The sequence below is a fragment of the Sceloporus occidentalis genome, unplaced genomic scaffold, assembly GCF_023333645.1.
Source record: "Sceloporus occidentalis isolate IW3139 unplaced genomic scaffold, rSceOcc1.0.p SCAF_4, whole genome shotgun sequence".
Lineage (NCBI taxonomy): Eukaryota > Metazoa > Chordata > Lepidosauria > Squamata > Phrynosomatidae > Sceloporus > Sceloporus occidentalis.
Window position 1 is genome coordinate 166545303 of NW_028316984.1, and position 16811 is coordinate 166562113.

Sequence of the window (16811 nt, forward strand, 5' to 3'; positions counted from 1 at the left end):
CAGATCTCTTCCAGCAGGCCTGTCCACCCAATCTGTTATAAGGGAGTTAGAAATACTCCACCTCTATTTGTAATGATATGTATTTTAAATGATGATTTACTCAATATATTGTATTGGTAAGGATATATTGTTTTATTGAGTGTATTTTATATTACATTGTAGTTTTAATCTTGTAATCATTGTTTTTAATGTTGTAATCCTGCCTTGACCCACTGGGAGAGGCAGGAAATATAAATAAACATTATTATTATTATTATTATTATTATTATTATTATTACTGTCAATTTTTTTTGAATGGAATTCCAATATTGTTTAGCTTTGGTGCATGACCACCAGAAATGCATCATTGTGCCTCTCTCTACATCACACTTCCAACATTGATCACTGGACCCTTCGTAGATATGTGCAATTTTATCTGGTGTCAGGTACCATCTAAATTGCATTTTATAAAATTTTTATTTTTTATTATTTTTATTTTTATTATTATTATTAAATTATTATTAAATAATTTATGTTTTCTTATAATCACTCATCACTACTACATCTCCCCATATTATCATCATCATCATCATCATCATCATCATCATCATCATCATTATTTTCTGTATCACTTTTATAAGGATGTGTCTGAGGTTAAATAACTATGGATTTAATAATACACCAGTGCATCTGAAGAAGTGATTGATATCCAAGACAGTTTATGCTGTAGCAGTCTTAAAGGTGCTATGAGAATCCTTTTTCTTCTCCCCTAGTTTTTGTTTTTATCACCTACTTTTAGAAAATCTGCCCTGAAAGACACCTAAAATATTTGCTTATAAATAGATATTGTCAGTCAATAAATGCCATATCCTGAGCTTTAGGATTGTATAGAATGAGGACTTTAAATTCAGCTTTAAACTAAGTTATGTGGGGGAAAGAGACAGTACTTTGGAAGGCAGGAGTTCATCAAGGTCTGGAGATAATAGTCAAATTATTGTAGAGGGAACAAGGCAAATAGTGCAGGTGCCCATCAGTGGGAGGGGAAAAAACTTCACATAGGCATCCAGGGGAGAGGATCCACGGTCTTCAGTGTCATTACACTAATGCAGAAAGCATGGGGAATAAGCAAGATAAACTTGAAGTCCTAGCACAACAAAGCGAATACAATATAATAGGCATCACTGAAACCTGGTGGGATGAGTCTCATGATTGGAATGTAGTGATAGGGGGGTATAATCTTTTAAAGAGAAATAGGTCAAACAAGAAAGGAGTAGTAGTAGCATTATATGTCAGGGATGTCAACATCTACTTAAATCCTGGAAGCCATGTGGAGAGCATCTGGATAAAAATTAAAGGGGAGAGAAACAACAGTCTGCTACAGACCCTCAAGTCAGACTCAGAAATTGGATGATGCCTTTCTAGAACACATAACCACACACTCAGAAAGGAGAGATGTAGTAGTGATGCCTGATTTCAGCTATCCTGATATTTGTTGGAAATCAAACTCATCCAAAACATTAAGGTCTAGCTAATTTCTCACTTGCCTGGAAGACAATTAAATTGTCCAAAAGGTGGAAGAGGCAACAAGGGGGTCAGCTATTTTAGATCTGATCCTAACCAAGAGAGATGACCTGGTTAATGGGGTGCAAGTGGTGGGATCCTTAGGTGGAAGTGACCATGTTCTCCTGGAGTTTGTTATACAATGGAAAGGAGAAGCCAGGCATAATCAGAAATGCATTCTAGACTTTAGGAAAGCTGATTTCAGGAAACTAAGGGAAACACTGGGGGTAATTCTGTGGTCAGGAATAGTAAAAGAAAAGGGTGTTCAGGATGGATGGGAGTTTCTCAAAAGGGAGATACTGAAGAAACAATTTCAAACTGTTCCAACAAGGAGGAAAAATAGGAGATATCTCAAGAAACCAGGATGGATGACTAAGGAACTTTCAACCAAGCTAGGTTTTAAATGGGACATATATAAAAAATGGAAAAGGGGGGAAATCACCAAGGAGAACTTCTAGAAAATAGGTAGCACATGTAGGGATAAAGTCAGAAAAGCAAAAGCACAGAATGAGCTTAGGCTCTCTAGAGAGGTTAAGAACAATTAAAAGGGTTTTTTGGGGGTATGTCCATAGCAAAAGGAAGAAGAAGGAAATGATAAGACCGCTATGTGAAGAAGATAGCAAAATGCTAACAGGGGACAGAGAAAAGGCAGAATTACTCAATACCTACTCAGCCTGAGAAAAATGGAGCAGATGACACAATCGGAGAAATGCAGGACAGAATAAGTAAAGAGGAAATACAGGAATACCTGGTTAATTTAATGAATTTAAGTTTCCAGGACCAGATGACCTACATCCAAATATATTAAAAGAACTGGCAAATGTAATCTCAGAGCCATTGATGGTAATTTTTGAGAGCTCCTGGAGAACAGGAGAAGTCCCAGCAGGCTGGAGGAGGGCAAATGTCCCCATCTTCAAAAAGGGAAAAAAAAGAGGACCCTAACAATTATCACCCAGTTATTCTGACATCAATACCAGGAAAGAATCTAGAGCAGATCATTAAACAGAGAGTCTGTGAACCTTTAGAAGGCAGTGCCATAATCACAAAAAGTCAACATGATTTTCTGAGAAACAAGTCATGCCAGACTAATGTGATCTCCTTTTTTGATAAAATTACCAGATTGATAGACGAAGGGAATACTGTAGATATAGCATATCTTGATTTCAGTAAGGCCTTTGACAAGGTCCCCCATGATATTCTTGCAAACAAGTAGTAAAATGTGGGCTAGTCAATATAACTGTCAGGTGGATTTGTAATTGGTTGACCAACCAAAACCAAAGTATACTCAACAATGGCTCCTCTTCATCCTGGAGCCAAGTGACCAGTGGGATGCCACAGGGTTGTGTCCTGGGCCCAGTGCTATTCAACATCTTTATCAACTACTTGACCGAAAGATATCTAAATGCAGTACCTTACAACAAAATGCACAGATACAGGATGGGGGACACCTGGCTTAACAAGAGTGCATGTGAAAGGGATCTAGGAGTGATAGTAGACCACGAGCTGAACATGAGTCAACAGTGTAATGCGGCAGCTAAAAAGGCCAGTGCGATTTTAGGCTGCATCAATAGAAGTATAGTGTCTAGATCAAGGGCAGTAATAGTGCCACGCTCTTCTGCTTTGGTCAGGCCTCACCTGGAATACTGTGTCCAGTTCTAGGCACCACAATTCAAAAAGGATGTTGACATCTTTTTTGTGCCCAGAGGAGAGCCATCAAAATTTAAGCAGGCGTCATTGCCTTCACAAAGTTACTGCCTTAGACTCTTTCATGCACAAGGACACAAACATATACATGCATACATCTGTTGCTTGTCCACCCAAAGAATGGGTGGACAGGCAACAGAGGAGCCCTGGCCAGTGGAGGGAGATGGACACAGGTAGGGGTGTCCTGAGAAGGACAATGACCAAATGCCCATTGGGGAACATCAACCCGAGGGTGACACTCTGTGCTCACCGCACCCCTTGCACCTTTATAGCAACACCACTGACTTTTTCTTAATGGGGAGACCTCATAGTGTTTTCAGTGCTTTAATATATAATATAGAGATGCCATTTTATATGGATATGTATTTGAATAGCAATAGTAATAGCAAGTACATTTCTATAACACTTATCAGTGCACTTAAGCACTCCCTAAGCAGTTTACAAAGTGTAAACTAATTGCCCCCAATAATCTGGGTACTCATTTTAGCGACCTATGGAAGGATGCAAGCCTGAGTCGAGCTTGAGCCCTTTTGCTGGTATTGAACTCGCAACCTTATGGTTTGTAAGTGGCTGCAGTACAGGCATTTAACCACTGCGTCACCAGTGTGCCAATCAAAACCCATAAAACCAATATTACAATTTTATCCAATAATAATAACACAGCATAATAGAAGAAAGAAAAGTCAGCAATAACATTTTATGGCAAGATCTGCCAAGAATCATATCAGATCTACAGTATGCAGCCCTATTAGGGAGAGTCTATCTCCAAAACAGATTAAGCATTTTTGATAGCTCCTAAAACCAGGAATGGACTTCCCATTCCACTGACATAGAAACCACCATCTGTCTCTACTGGAGAGTCACTGCCAGTTAGGGTAACTGATTTACTGAACTAGATAGATAAATACTCTGGTGTGGAATAAAACAGATAGGTTGTTATTCCTCTGTGTAAGAGGCAGACATGCACAAGCTCTAGACTCTGCAACCATCCATACAAACATATGATAATGTCCATTATTACATTTCCCCCCCTTTCCCTTGCAGATCATGTCCCCATGGCTCAGCAGCAGTCCTGGGCCTGTAAGTGTAGTTGATTTATGTTAACTGTTGAAATGATAATGTTTAATCTGTAAAGTGCTAATCTATTTTTATGTTGCTTATGAATAGGCCAGCTGTGCCTACTTCCCTATTCATAGAGTTTAGTGAACAACCCCATTTTACAGGCTGGGTTCTGAGGGTGATTTACATGCATGCAGACAGACACTGCTTTAAGCAGAGTAAATCAGCTGAGTTGCACTACTGAACTGAAGCTCTGGCAGCTCAGCAAGAAAAGAGATAGGTAGAAAAGGAAGAAGAAGGGAGGGAAGGGTGAATTGATTGAGAAAGGAGGAAATGAATAGCAAAGGGAAAATTGTGTGTGTGTACCTTCCACTGCTTGCAAAGCAGATGCAAGCAGTGGTTGAAAATGCAAAATCCATGCACCAAGAGTGAAACTTTGTGGCAAGAGCTGACAGTTGCATGCAACAAGTGGGGAAACAAAATGTGACACAATGGAGATTATCGCACTGTGTTCTGAGAACGTTCCTATCATCACGTGATGAGAACGTTCCTGGAACAGATATTACTGCATTAGTAAACTAGAACGTGATCAGAACGTGATCAGAACTGCATTTTACCGCACAGCGATTCCTGAAACCGTTCCGAGAACATATTCCACCAAGGCCGCCTCCGTCTCCTGATTGGCTGAAAGAATGACAGGCAGGGAGGCAGTGAAGCAGGCAGGCGAGCGACTGCAGTGAGGGAAGGGGTGTGTGTGAGAGAGAGAGGGGGGGAAAGGAGGAGGGAGGGAAGAAGGAGGGATCGGGAGGAAGGCAGGGAGAAAGAGAAATGGGGAGAGATGAGCCTTGCAAGTTACATCCCAAACCTCCTTTGCAAGGCTGGGAAGAAGGAGGAGCTCCATGCAGGTCTCTTCAAGCCGAAGAAAAGCAAGTTGCCAGGGAGGGGACTGGGCCAAGGGCAGAGCCCCGGCAGCCATAGCAGCTCTTTAAACCGGTTAGAAAAGAAGAGTCCTCTGCTGTCATCCCAATTCCCCATTTTGGCTGCTTGTCAGCCTTTTGCCTCCTGTGTGTGTGCGCATGTAATGTGTGCCTTCATAGAATCATAGAATCATAGAGTTGGAAGAGACCACAAGGGCCATCCAGTCCAACCCCATTCTGCCATGCAGGAAATCACAATCAAAGCATCCCCAACAGATGGCCATCCAGCCTCTGCTTAAAGACCTCCAAGGAAGGAGACTCCACTACACTCTGAGGAAAGAGTGTGTTCCACTGTCGAACAGCCCTTACTCTCAGGAAGTTCCTCCTAATATTGAAGTGGGATCTCTTTTCCTGGAGCTTGCATCCATTGCTCCGGGTCCTAGTCTCTGGAGCAGCAGAAAACAAGCTTGCTCCCTCATCAATGTGACATCCCTTCAAATATTTAAACAGGGCTATCATATCACCTCTTAATCTTCTCTTCTCCAGGCTAAACATCCCCAGCTCCTTAAGTCGTTCCTTGTAGGGCATGGTTTCCAGACCTTTCACCATTTTAGTCGCCCTCCTTTGGACACGCTCCTTTTTGAATTGTGGTGCCCAGAACTGGACACAATATTCCAGGTGGGGCCTGTGAGCTTCCCTCCCCGCTTTAATTCTTGTCTGGCTCTTTGCTATGGAATTCTGGGAGTTGTTTGCTTGCTTTTGTGTGTTGCTCCAAACAGAGGAGCTTTTGTGGGTTCCTTCCTGGAGGGAAGGAGGAGAAGGTCCTGGGCATCCCTGCCATCCTTGCCTCCTGCAGGCTGCCAGCACAGGAGCCCCGCTGGACATGACACTAGAGGCCCCCGCAGAAGCAGCCAGACCCTTTCCCTCTTGCTCTCTGCTCTGGCCCCCCTGTTTCCCTCTCTCTTTCTCTCTCTTTCCCTTCTTTCCTCTTCTCTCACTTGTCCCAACTTTCCTCCCTTCCCTCCCTCCTTCTTTCCCCCCTCACACACACACACCTTCCCTCACTGCAGTCGCTCGCCTGCCTGCCTCCCTCCCTGCCTGTCATTCTTTCAGCCAATCAGGAGACGGAGGAATGAGAGAACGGATTTGAGAACAGATAAGAATATCGCACACACCTCTGTTGGAACGTTCTCATCACGTTTCAGCTCTCTGGGAACACATTCATATCTGTACCCTCCTGGAACACATTTGGAACACATTTAAACGTTCTGAGAACCCAATTGGAACACATACGTGCGGTATACTCAAATGCGTTCCGTTCTCATCACGTGATGAGAACGGTCTCAGAACGCAGTGCGATAATCTCCAATGTGAAATAAACAGTTTTTACAAGGAGGCACTTACTTATGCATACAGTTCATGATGTGCACTTTGCTGCAGTATGTTTAATATCTGAGGCATGCTCTGGGTGCATATCACAGGACAAAAAACAACATTAGCCAGGATGATTATTTAATCCTTGGTAGGTGACTCAAGAGCCAGCATAGTATAGTGGTTTGAGTGTTGGACTATGACTCTGGAAGCCAGGGCTGAAATTCCTGCTTGGCCATGGAAACCCACTAGGTGACCTTGGTCAAGTCACACTCTTTCAGTCTCAGACAAAGGCAAGGACAAATCTCCACTGAACAAATCATGGCATGATAGGTTCACATTAGCATCACCATAGGTCAGAAAGAACTTGAATGCACACAACAACTATGTAACTCCACTGCCATATGCCTTTGCTGTTCGAAGGGCACAAATGTCTACTTCCACAATAAATGAAGGTTTTTAAAATTTCTTTATTTATGTCATGCCTGTATTATCTCAGGGAAGGATACAGATAAAAAGGAGATTCAAAACAATGTAAAACTATTCAACAGGATAAAACTGTGTGATCCCTCCCCCAAGAATTTATTTGAAGCCAACCCTCTTTCAGCAAGTAGGTTGAATTCTCTTTCAGAATTTCTCAGGGGTTCCATTCCATTGGTAGGTGAGGTCAAATGGAAAAAAGGATGAGACCAATAAGGCTAGCATAATTTATCTTAAAGATTTTATTTCCAGTAACTAAGCATTAGGAGAGTATTTTAACCTTTTACAACTTGAATCAACCCCTGCAAAAGGTAGGAAACTGCCAACTGTAATGCTGTGGGGAAGGAGACTGGCCATTTTGGGAAGCCCAGGTTGATGGATTTGGGCTCTTGGACTACACTGTCTGGCAGTGGCCCTCCAGGGTTTCAGAAGAATTCTTTTCCAGCCTAGCTGTAACTGTGAAGAACTGAACCTGATTTTTTTTAGTTTGGGATCCATGTTCTCCACCACTGTACTACAACTGTTCTCTCAATCAGACATCTCGGCATTTTCATGTGTTTTAATGACAAAGCGGATTTGTGCAAAGTGCTTTGCGATGTCACAAGCACCTAGCCAATCAGCTGTCTGCATAGCCCCTTTAGTTCCATATTGAAAGAAAAGGTTCCTCCTAAGGAGGAAGATGCACAAGAGATGGATTGCTAAGTGATAGTAATGTGGTTAGTGTGCTTTCCAAAGTAGGTGTGGGCCCTGTCTTTAACCAAACTTGAGAAAGTTACTTATTTTGACCACAGTTCCTAGAATTGCCCTGCCAGTGTGATTACAGTGGCCATATTAACTGGGGTATTCTGGAAGTTGTAGTCCAAAAACTAACTTTCCCAAATTTTGGTTTATATTACTGTTCACATCCTCCCCCACTCACAGTTTTTTCTTAATTAAGTTCAGAGGCCAATTTAGTTCCTATACATACCAAATATTTCACTTTTAGAATGTGAATGAGCTTGAGTAACACTCAAAGCAATAGCAAGTACATTTCTGTACTGCTTACCCGTGAACTAGCACTCCCTAAGCAGTTTACAATGTGTAAGCCAATTCCCCCAACAAACTGGGTACTCATTTTACTAAACTACAAAAAGATGGAAGGCTGAGTTGACCTTGGAGCCCTCCTCTAGGATTGAATTTACAGTCGGCCCTTATTATACACAGATTTTTTTATACACGGATTCAAGCATCCATGGTTTGAAAATGTTAAAAAAAGTATAAATTTCAAATATCAAACCTTAATTTTCCATTTTTTATAAGGGACACCATTTTGCTATGTCATTACAGTATATTTAATGGGACTTGAACATACACAGATTTTGTTATCCACAGGGAATCTTGGAACCAAACTCCAGCGTATAACAAGGGTCCACTGTACAATGTTGTGCCTGCAGTACCAACATTTAACTACTGTTCCACCATGGCTCACTCATAGGAGTTACTCCCCTGTCTCTCATATTTCTATGTGGGTTGCTGCTTCAGGTATTCCTCCTAGTTGTGTGATAATTTTAAAGGTATCCTGCCCATGACTTCCTTTGGGCTTATTCAGCCACCACAAAATGCAGAGAATTCCTTTCTTTCAGAAAACTGGGATTGGCTTGTTAAAACGCTTTTAACGTTGCTATGTTGCACAGCGTGTGAGTCAACACATCAGCATTTTCACCAAATTCTCCACCTTCCACTGTAGTCAGTAGCTTGTGAGAAAACAGAGGTGCTTGCGATAGATACCCTAAGTCCAGGGATGGAGTTTTGTCAACCAGCCCTGGACAGGGTCACACTTCCCCTAAAGGACGAGGTTCGCAGTTTGGGAGTACCCCTGGATCCGTCTTTGCAGTTGTCATCTCAAATAGATGCAACGGCCAGGAGTGCCTGGTATCAACTTTGGTTGATATGCCAACTGCATCCCTACCTGGACCGAAAGGACCTTGAAGCAGTGGTACATGCACTGGTAATCTCTCGTTTAGATTTCTGTAATGCACTCTACTTGGGGCTACCCTTGTACCAAGTTCAGAAGCTTCAGTTGGTTCAAAATGCGTCAGTCAGATTGGTCACCAGTACATCTAGGTTTGACCATATAACACCAGTGTTGAAATCTCTTCACTGGCTGCCAATTAGTTTTTGGGCGCAGTATAAGGTGTTGGTTATTACCTTTAAAGCCCTACATGGCTCGGGCCAAAGTTACTTGCGGGAACGCCTCTCCCTACACAATCCACTCTGCACACTTAGAACATCTGGGAAGTATCTATTGGAACATTATAACACTAGGTTAATGACAACTTCCCATAGAGCATTTACTGCTGTGGTTTCAAAATTATGGAATAGCCTACCAGAAGAGATCCGTCTTATCACTACCTTAGAGGCCATTAAGAAGGAACTCAAAATGGGCCTCTTCCAGCGGGCTTATCCACCAGACTTCATATAAAAGGTTATGATGCCGAAGAAGGTGAGATAGTTTGTGGGGGCTCGTCGGGAGTTTCAGACATCTTTCTCAACCAAATTCTGCCTCGAGAGACAGACATTGGAGGAGAGAGATTTAGAAACCGCAGAGCAGCTTGCGTCATCATTGCATTACTGTGTGCCAATGGCCCACTCATGGCATCCACCACGGGAATAAAAAAGAACCCGCTTTTAGTGGTTTCTTTTTGGTGTGGAGGAATGCCGCAGCAACCAAACTCAGCAGCAAAAATGGGCATCTCCAGCCTGCCCTTTCGGGGCAGTCTGTCAAGTCTCTCAATTCTCCTTTCCAGCAGATTTTCTCCGAGTAGTGAAATTGCCTTCCCTTATTTGCTTTAGCTAGAAACTTTGAATCCAACCATAAAGCAACAGTTTCAACAAACAGTTAATTAAAAAGCAGAGACACAGTTTATCTAGTCTATTGGCATGTAGCTAAGTAGGATTAATTAATACGACCAGCCCTAATGAATGCATCATCTATTCTTGTTTGGCATCATTATAGGTATAGATTTTAAAATAAAATTTGTTATAGAAGAGTTGTAATAATACATTCTTGTCATCAATTTTAATTTTTAGTATTATTTGTATAAGGTTTTTGTTAGTAAAAAGAAATATCCCACTTTTAGCCCAACAGATCTAATAAGGTGGCTTGCAAACCTGTTTAAAGATTTAGAAAGTACCAGTTGGTGGGATGGTGGGTGCAGATGGTCTTTGGGGCTACCATATCCAGAATCTGGACTTTCAGTTTAATGGTAGTCTTCAACATAATTTCATGTGGGGTGCTGTACAGAACTGAAGGATAGAGAAATAATTTGGCTTACAGAGAGAGCAAGAGTGTTCTGTGGAATCATGTCGCATTACAAACCTTTGGTTTTTGGTCCCATGACAGATTCACTTTCCTTTGGATTTGATTCTGGCCATGAGTAGCTGTAGCCAGTTGACATCTACTATGGGTAAAAGGTTGTACTTAGGAATAATGTTCCCACCCTGGTTCTAAGAGAAGATTCATATAGGTGTGTTAATATATTGTAACACCAGATGATGGTCTGCACGTGTGAATGAGCCATCACAGTTTTAATGCCACATCAGCTCTCATTATGTCAAAGAACAGTGCTTTCCAATGTAAATAGATAATCTGTTCAGCTGTAAGAAATGTATGCATTTATATAATATCCAAATCAGTTTACTGCAGCTCTGTACTGGCTTTATTTGTATTCACTTAAGAATACAATTCATCAAGTTTCTGCATCACTTTGAGATTTTAAATAAGTATGAACACTCACATTTATTTTCGTATGAAGCTTTTCCTGACATAATATTTTATATGCATCCTTCTCTAATATACACATTTTTGTAAACAGCTTTCCTTAATATGCATTTTTGAATGGATAACTACATTGCAAGATTCAGCAAGCACAGACCCTAAAGGCTAATTGTATTTAAATCTATGTTAGTCTAGAGAATGTGAATTACGTCACTTTGCTTAACTCTTTCAGCTAAACACAATCCTCCAGTATGCCCTATTTGCATGTAACATAAGGTAATGCTTTTGTAAATCACACAAGCTGGATGGAGAAAACTTGTTTCTATAGAATAGGAGCCAAATCAATGGATTCAAATTACAAGAAAGTAAATATTTACTAAATCATAGGAAGAATTTTCTGATGGTAAAAATTATTCAACTTTGGAACACAGTGCCTTAGAAGGTAGTGGACTCTCCTTCTCTGGAGGTTTTCAAGCAGAGGATGGACAGCTGTTTGTTAGAGATGCTTTAGCTTTTGATTTCCTTACAATAGTGAGGGGATTGTCCTTGGTGAGCCCTGTAATTCCTTCTAATTCTACAATTCTATTACTACAGAGAAACACGTCAGAGACAGCGTGAAAAATGGTGCAGTACAAATATAATAAATGAAGATATGCTCCTGTACTATCCAGCGATTTGCATTCTGCATTATATAAATACAAGGATTTCTTTCATTACCTCTACTGTATATGTCACTTGACAATTCTGATATCTTTTTTTCCAGTTGACTGATTTCTAGAACAGATGTGCAGACATCCCATATGAGGTGTTAGTTTGTAGGATAAAGCATTTCTTACTATACATGAAGAAATGATTGAAAACTCCCTGTTCTTAGCATCATAGGATGTTCCATTACACCATGTGAGAGATGTATAAAATTAATCTTGGTCTGGAGAAGTGGATAGGGAGTTTATCTCAGTTTCATACTACAGTCAGCCCTCCTTATCCATGGATTTTTTAAACCACAGATTCAAGCACCCACGGCTTGAAAATATTCAGAAAAAGTATAAATTCCAAATAGCAAACCTTGATTTTCCATTTTATATAAGCGACACCATTTTGCTATGCCATTGTATTGAATGAGACTCAAGCATCCACAGATTTTGTTATCCATGGGGGGTCCTGGGACCAAACCCCAATGGATAACAAGGATCTACTGTAGTAGAACCTGGGATCATCCTCTGAAGCTGAATGGTGATAGATTCAAGACTGATGAAAAGAAGGATTTCTGCACACAGCACATGTTCACACTGTAGTATTTGTTGCCATAAGATTTGGAGAGTTTTAAAATGGAGTTGGATAAGTTGGAAGATAAGGTTATCAATAGTTGATCATCATGATGTCCCTTTATTGCCTCTAATATTGGAAGGGGTAATTCTCGTGATACTATTTTTTGGGGAACACAAGCACAAGGGCTCATGTTCTGCTTGTCTTCCCATAGGCATCTGGTTGGTTGCTGTGGGAACAGGAGGGCTGGCATAGATAGTCCTTTGATCCACCATGGATCTCTATATTCTTAGATGATTTGTCCATCTAGCCCAGTATGTTCTGGATGACATTATTTCTCCAGAGTCTCAGACCAAGACCTTTCCAATGCTGTCTGCAACTTAATACTTTTATACTATTGTTCTGGCCTCTGAGGGAGGCAAGCACAGGTCCCAGGGATGGTGAGAGGCTCTTTCTCCAGAGTCAAGCTGCCATTCCTTTGGCCTCTAAGGGACAGAAAAGCATTCAGCATCTGCTGGAAGCAATCCCCTCCTACACTGCTATCCCATCTTCTTTGTGTGTCCTGTCTCAATTAGATTGTAACCCGGAGGGCAGGGAGCTATCAGTTTAATGATCTGTAAGCTGTTCTGGGTTGAAGGGTAATGTACAACTATTTCAAATAAAACAAAACACAATAAATAATAATTTTAAATAGAGATGCCAAGGTTTGAACCTGGGACCTTCTGTGTGCAATGCATCTACTCTAGCCATGGTTCTGCCTCCTTATGTCTAAATTGGACTAAGTAGAAGGTTCTATGTGTATCAAACCTTCCCCTAAATGTATGAAGAGATTATTTTTGACATATGCCGAGAGAATTTTGTGACTGTCAACTCCTAGTTAGCAGTTGATAAGAAGCTAGCATCTTGATTTCTGTAGCAAAATTCATTGCTGCTCTCAGCTTCTTGTTTGGCTAAAAATCACATGACAGGGCTGACAAGGGGGTAAATGATGTCCCACATCTTTTCACTGTGATTTGAGAGAAATTGTTGCCAGAATGAAACAATTAAAGCATGTCTTGTTTCCTGTTGTCTGTCAGCAAATTAGGACTAGAATCTTCCATCAGGAATAGTGAAAGAATATCTTCTTTTAAGAATACATGTATTATAATTGCTGCCGCTGAGAAATTTACACATCCTGGAAGAGCCACAATTCCAATCCTTCCCTGACATTGACAGAAACAGCTCCATACTCATGGGCAGGCTAGTGGAAGAAGTGCACAAGACAATATTTCTCTAAAGAGAAAAGATGAGAATGCATTTAATGAATACCATTCAATAGCTTGAGATAGAAGAGCAAATTAGGAGGAAACTGATTTGGGAATAAGACTGTTTCAGATCCAAGGATGCCTTTACTTTGGCAAAGGTAGAATTAGAAGGGCATTGGTGACATCAAACTACAAGGAACCAGGCCTTTTCCATACATCATGTTGGAAAGGCAATACAGGTTGAGTATCCCTTATCTGAAATGCTGGGACCAGAAGTGTTTCAGATTCCCCCCCCCCCCCCCCCCCGATTTTGGGATATTTGCACATGAGTTATGTTGGTGATGGAACCCAAGTTTTAACATGAAATTCATTTGTGTTTCATATACACCTTATACACTTAGCCTGAACATAATTTTATGTAACACTTTAAATAATTTTGTGCGTTAAACAAACTTTGTATACACCAAACCATCAGAAAACAAAGATGTCATTATATTTGCCACCAATGGATTTCAGATTTTTAGATAAGGGATACTCAACATGCATATGCACTTTTCTTGGTTTACATTCAAAGAAGCTTCTGGATGAAGGCATTTTATTTGATTACCTAAGTGAAGCTCCAAATTCTTCTAATCAAAACTTGGCTCTTATTGCTCCTAAAAAGTAAATAATTACTTTAAAAAACCGAGAAACAAAAACATTCCAGAGAAAATTGATTTTACGTCTTGGGTATAGGAAAGGATGGTGGGTTTTCAGGGCTGAGCAGGCATTTGAACTCTGGTCTCTACGCTCCAACTACTACATTACACTGGCTCCAACCAAGGAAAGAAATATAAACGGTATAAACTATCTTCTGAATCCATATTGTATGAGAGGCTATTAATGTGTTATCATGTTGAATCTTTGAATTGTTAGCAAACATGGTCAGGTCTGCATTTTCTTTTTCTTCCATGACTAGGGTAGGTCTGGAAGTGGTATTTGCTGTTGGGCACCAGGCAGCAAAATAACTTTGGCCAGTCTTGCCTGAGGGTCTGATGGGCAAGCTAGAATTGAATGTTATATCTGACTATAATTCAGGGGTGTTAAGAGTTTGATGTAGCTCAACTTTGGGTAGGTATTGCTGCTGTTGTTATCAGCATGTTAGACAAGCTAGCTATCAGCAGTCTGGGGTTGCTGATTTTTTATTGCTACTTTTGCCTTTTATTAAGTAACTGGCTTTATTCGAGGATTCTCTATGTGTTTGCCTGAGCACAAATGATAAGCAATACCAAACTAGCATGGAAGAAAGAGTACTTTCCTTAAGGTTTCACTCTTATGGATTTTTTAAGAAACAGAACCAGGTAAATAGCTCTCATTATATTATACTGTACTCCAAGCACAGAAAAGAAAGGAAAGGAAGGCAATGTGGGAGGCTATGTTCTCACATTTATTTATTTATTGGATTTACATCCCACCTTTCTTCCAAAATTGTACAGTATTCAAGGCAGCTAACAATAAATGTAAATAAATCCAATTAAAACATTAATTTACAAAAGTTAAAAAGAATTAAATATAAATATTATCAAAACATTAAGACAGCTAAAACACTTACCTGTTTAAATTATAATTACAATAGAAGATTTTTAAAATGCAGCACACTGCTTACACACACACTACAGCTCTGTAATTCAGAAAGCATATCTATATGCCCACAGAAAAATTGAAATTTTCTATCATCAAAGGCAAGTTTATAAATTGACTTTACAGATGTAGGTGATTTGCATTTCCTTGTTTTTCATAGTTTAATTTCCCTTCTATAGAGCTAGGTGCGATGCTGAAGTCCTGCCTCCCAACCACTGGAAATAAAGCTTTCCTCTGGCTTCTGAGTACTTATCAGGCACTGTCTACACCAGCAGTTCATATATATATATATATAGGTGGCCTGCTTAGAAATGGCTGTGGACTTTGGTGGATTTGTGGTTCCACAAATTAAAGCAATACATAACTCATATTTTAATAACTTTTTTTTGACCACCATAAAAAACAATGCCATGTTACAAAAAATAATAGGCGATAAGCCGGAGCACTGTTAACTTGTATGATGTTCTAGACCTTTTCAAAACTAATTCTCTCTTGTTAGAAAACCAGTAAACAAATGCAAAGCCAAATATTCCCTCAAGTGGTAAAATATGTCTGTCTGTGACAGTATAATTGTCCTTATTTTCATCCTGGAGAGAAGTGACCAGTGGGGTCCCACAGGGTTCTGTCCTGGGCCCAGTGCTTTATCAATGACTTGGATGAAAGAATTGGGGGAAAACTTATCAAATTTGCAGATGACACCAAACTAGGAGGAGTAGCTAATACCCCAGAGGACAGGATCAAAATTCAAAATGACCTTAATATATTAGAAAGCTGGGCCAAAGCTAACAAAATGAATTTCAACATGCAGAAATGTAAGGTACTGCACTTAAGGCAGAAAAATGAAATGCACAGATATAGGATGGGGGACACCTGGCTGAACGAGACTACATGTGAAAGAGATCTAGGAATCCAAGTAGACCACAAATTGAACATGAGTCAACAGTGTGATGCAGCAGCTAACAAAGCCAATGCAATTTTAGGCTGTATCAGTAAAAGTATAGTATCTAGATCAAGGGAAGTAATAGTGCCACCTTATTCTGCTTTGGTCAGGCCCCACCTGGAATACTGTGTCCAGTTCAGGGCACCACAATTAAAAAAGGACATTGAGAAACTGGAGCGTGTCCAAAGGAGGGCGACTAAAATGGTGAAGGGTCTGGAAAGCATGCCCTATGAGGAATGACTTAGAGAGCTGGGGATGTTTAGCCTGGAGAAGAGAAGGTTAAGAGGTGATATGATAGCCCTGTTTAAATACTTGAAGGGATGTCACATTAAGGAGGGAGCTAGCTTGTTTGCTGCTGCTGCAGAGACTAGGACCCGGAGCAATGGATGCAAGCTACAGGAAAAGAGATTCCACCTCAACATTAGGAGGAACTTCCTGACAGTAAGGGCTGTTTCTTAGAAGTCTTTAAACAGAGGCTGGATGGCCATCTGTTGGGGGATGCTTTGATTGAGATTTCCTGCATGGCAGAGGGTTGGATTGCCCTTGCGGTCCCTTCCAACTCTATGATTCTATGATTCTTACCTGCGAGTTTTGTATTTACCATACTTCGTGTTGTAATCGGTCACTGGAAGGTAAAATGGACTTAATTTGTGAGTCTGACTACGGAAGCATGAGCCTTTGGCAAAAACACACTGTGAGGGAGAAGATGTATTAATCGCAGATAATACACATTGTCCTTATTCTAAACTTTGGCTCGCAACCTCCATCATACAGTGATCTTGCACCCTCTGAGTGGTTGTCTGTCATACGTACAAAGCTCTCATATCATAGCTGGGTGACACAACCAGTGGCTGGGTGCAATGTTTGCTGTCTTCTTTCTCACACATATTAACATCACTCTTTCTCTCTAAGTT

At 40.6% G+C, this 16811-nt stretch overlaps 1 protein-coding gene across 2 annotated transcripts in view; it reads left to right on the plus strand.

Annotated features, from left to right (window-relative positions):
• Nucleotides 1-16811, plus strand: part of ADCK1 (aarF domain containing kinase 1) — a 199533-nt gene that overhangs the window by 108446 nt on the left and 74276 nt on the right. The window lies entirely within an intron of this gene.